This window comes from Mus pahari, chromosome 3 (genome assembly GCF_900095145.1).
Source record: "Mus pahari chromosome 3, PAHARI_EIJ_v1.1, whole genome shotgun sequence".
Taxonomy (NCBI): domain Eukaryota; kingdom Metazoa; phylum Chordata; class Mammalia; order Rodentia; family Muridae; genus Mus; species Mus pahari.
The window spans coordinates 21710777-21714731 of NC_034592.1; the positions used below are offsets into that span (position 1 = coordinate 21710777).

At 39.8% G+C, this 3955-nt stretch overlaps 1 protein-coding gene and 1 pseudogene across 4 annotated transcripts in view; one reads left to right on the forward strand and one right to left on the reverse strand.

Annotated features, from left to right (window-relative positions):
* The window catches only part of Mapkap1 (MAPK associated protein 1), a 212012-nt gene that overhangs the window by 6200 nt on the left and 201857 nt on the right, over positions 1-3955 (forward strand). The gene's annotated exons all lie outside the window — the stretch shown is intronic.
* LOC110317678 lies at positions 592-945 on the reverse strand (annotated as a pseudogene).

Consider the following 3955-nt stretch of genomic DNA (forward strand, 5'->3'; position numbering starts at 1 on the left):
GTTATGAGCCACCATGTGGTTGCTGGGATTTGAACTCTGGACCTTCGGAAGAGCAGTCGGGTGCTCTTACCCACTGAGCCATCTCACCAGCCCCACGTGCTTCTTTTTAAAACAGCAGCTCTTTAATATACACTTTAGTTGCTGCCATCCTGTAGACAGAGGAACTGAGGTGTAGCTTGAGTACTGAAGTACTGTGGAGCAGAAACCATGCTCACCTGGGTTTTACACTGGCTGGCTGTCACTTTGTCACCTAGACAGTCTGTAGAGTAGTGTTAGCAGTACCAGCCTACAGTACTAGTGAGAACTAAAAGAGACAGTACTTAGTATGAACCACAGTGCTTTTAGAGAGATGCAGGGTCTGGGATGCAGGGCTAACCCTTGTGAGTAGTTATGAACAAATATGATGTTTACATCTGGATGCTGAAATTAGTCACCACAATTCTATTCTATTCTATTCTATTCTATTCTATTCTATTCTATTCTATTCATTCATTGTTTTTTTTTAAAAAAAATTTTCACAGTCCATGAAGGCTTTTTATTTATGCTTTACATTAAAAAAAAAAATCCCAGGATTTTCCCTCCTGTATGTTTTCATCTTGCCTCTTCATGATCCATGATGCCAGCCGAGGTTGTCAGCACAATGAAACCAAACTGCCGTGATGGGAGCAGGTTGTTCTGCCATTTCTCTCGATTTTTGAATTGAACATCAAATCTAGGGCTTATAACTCCACACTTGTTCAACCTTCCTGTGAGGTTCACAGCCATCTTCCCAGCTCTGTGATCATCAGTGATCTCGAATTCACTAATGTATCCGTGCTTCACCATCACAGTTAAGAACTGAATGATGACTTTAGAACACGGCCTGATGAGGACCTGGCGCTTGCCCCTCTTCTCAGTGTTGTTGATGCTCTTTCGAGCATCTGCCAGAACATTCATTCGCACCATGGTGACTGCAAGGAAAGATGGCAGAGGGAGCAGTCACCATAATTGTGATTGTACTTTGTGAATTACTTAGTATCATGACTACTGTGTACTATTGAGACAAGTTTCAGTCTTTTTTTTTTTTTTTTTTTTGGAGTGGTTAAATAAATTGATCTCTAGAGTAACATTAGAAACTTAAACTAAAGCTCTGCATGGTGGTTCATGTGTTTAGTCCCAGCGCTTGGGAGGCAAAGGTGGGGAGATCTATATTTGCTTTATAATTGGATATTGGAACCAGCCCTTGTTGTGGGACTGTCATCTGCTTGAGCATTCTCATTCATATACACTTAATTCTTACCAAAAGTTGTTTATTGTTATTTGTGAGTGATTATAGGTAGGACCTTATGATATGAAGTTGAAAGATTTGATGAAACTGTTTATTGCTGGCGAAAGTTGGTGGTGAGAGGGTCACCCAGTCATTACTTGTCTGACTATAAGTTGGTAAAAATTTGGTAGAACTTCTGAAAAAACCTTGAGCAGTATTTATTTTAAGCTTTATGATGGAGTTATGAATGCATTTAAGCTTGTACTTTAGTTTTAAAGGATTATAGATATAGAAAAATGTTTAGGTTCATGAATGTTTCCTACAGCTGGGCATGGTGGTCTCCACCTAATTCCATTGCTTGGGAAGCTGAGGCAGGATCATAGATTTGAGGGGCAGCTTGGGCTACATCTTGAGACTTTCAAAACAAATCATGGAAAACTTGGCATTTGTTTCGGGTACTGGTGAGCACATGCTACCGTCACCTGTTTAGTGGGGTGGGAGTGGGCCTGTGATAGCTATGAGTCTTTACTTTCTGGTGGGGAGTGCATTCACGAAGTTAAAGTTGCTAGTGGATCAGTTGTGTTTAAAAAAACAAAATCTAGGCCAGCCACCAGCTGACAAGATGGCTGAGTGGGTAAGGACACATGCCACCAAGTCTGATGAACTGGAATTCTAGGTTCGATTCTAGGACCCACATGATGGAAGGTGCACAGGGGTGTGGGGATAGGACACACACAAGTATAAAAAGAGAAAGGTCAACTAAGGTATAGCATAATTTTTGTTTATTTCCTTGGTTGTGATGTGCATATACCATGGTACCTGGTGGAGGTGAGAGGATAACCTGGCCTCCCAGGAACCCAGCTCCAGCCATTAGACCTGGCAGCAATCTCCTTATGCTGAGCCATCACCTTCCTAATGTCTCATGTTTGAGGGGCTCTAAACAAGAAGTGGTTCAGCTGCTCTGCTAGGAAAGGCAAGGGTGACATTATAACAGTAAGAATTAAATAAAGGGAAGGAAATATTTGGTTATAGTCTTACAGCTGCCTTGTCTGATTTTTTTCCATGGAGGATTCCCTAGTTACAGAATTACAAGTTAGCTGTAGCTGTAGGTGACTGGTTGAGCTTAGATTCTGTTTTGCTGTAATGTAAGCAAGCACTTAGGAGAAATAGATCAAGTCAGTTTTGTTTATGTTTACAAGTCAGGCAAGGTGGACGTCCCCTATGTGGCCTAGTTGACTTTCTCTGCTCAGGGCAGTTTCTACCTTAATTTACTTTAAAAAAAAAAGAGCAAATTCTATCGGTTTTATCAGTAAGAAAAAAATTGAAGACAAGTTTATTTTTAACTTTTTCTAGTGTCATTAAAAGGTATGAGTATTAAAGTGACATGATGAATTGTCACCTTAGACTCTTCCAATTGTGTATTTCATAAGTGAAGTAGTATCAGCATGCACATTAAGCATTATGGCAAGTTAGATAGTTCTTTAAACCCTGCATGGTAATTCTCATGTATGTTATATAAAAACATGTGCAAAATTTAACAACCGTGTGAGCATATTTAAATTAGGAAAATAGCAGGCAACTTGTTTCCTTTGTAAACTGCTCTGTCCAAAGCATTCTGTGTATTATCAGAATGAAAAATGACAGCACTTTGTCATCTGCTCAAATTGATACTGCACTCTTCAGGATGACAGCTGAAAAGGCCCACAGGTGCCATATAAAGAGGTGACCATGTTGTCATATTTCATTTCGGCATCCCTCTGCAAAGCCATAATTACCTAATTAGGTTGTTAATTAGGAGATTAGCATTTCACTATATTGATAGAATGCTCTTTACTGGTGTGGGGCTAGATGCAGATTTGTCTGCCCTAATTTATAATCTCTGCCTGTTTTGTACTTATTTATTTGCTTAAGATCCTTGTGTGGAGCAATTGAGTTTATCTGAGGAACAGTTTGTTTACAAGCTAATGGAGCTTTGATAACTCTGAGCTAAGGTATGAACAGAGCTAAAGAATGGCCACAGCCCAAGGGAGATTATAAAAATTCTGAATTGAACCCACAAAAAACAAACAAACAAAAAACATAAAAATTCAGATTGTTAGAGTAAAGTCCAAAATGCAGAATGGGAGTTGAAATGTGACAGATGTGTGTGTGTCCTACAACAGACGAAGGACATTACTTTTATTGACTGATGCATCACTTTCGTTTGTACCTGACTGTACGCAGTTCAGAAACCGAGGCTTGCTCAATTACTTGAGAATGAGTATATCCACTTCCTTAGAACCTTCTGTCTCTTGTCTGTGCCAGGGACATTTTCTTACTGTTCTTGGGCCTGAGTCCTTCTGGAATTTGAAGTATTTCATAGTAACCTTATTTTGGTATTTGGATTATGCAGTGTGTCTCTTTTCAGGGCCCAGGGGCCCATTACTTCCCTTCTCAGTATAGTGCCTATAGTTTGGTATTACAAGCGCCGTCCTTACCTTACAATTCAGAGCCCCTTCTTCTAGGCCAGTGGTTCTCAACCTTTCAAATGCTGTAGCCACTTCATACAGTTCCTCGTGTATTGGTGGCTCCCTCATAAAAATTATTATTATTATTATTATTATTATTATTATTATTATTATTATTATTGTTTTGGGTTTTTCGAGACAAGGCTTCTCTGAATAGCCCTGGCTGTCCTGGAACTCACTTTGTAGACCAGGCTGGCCTCGA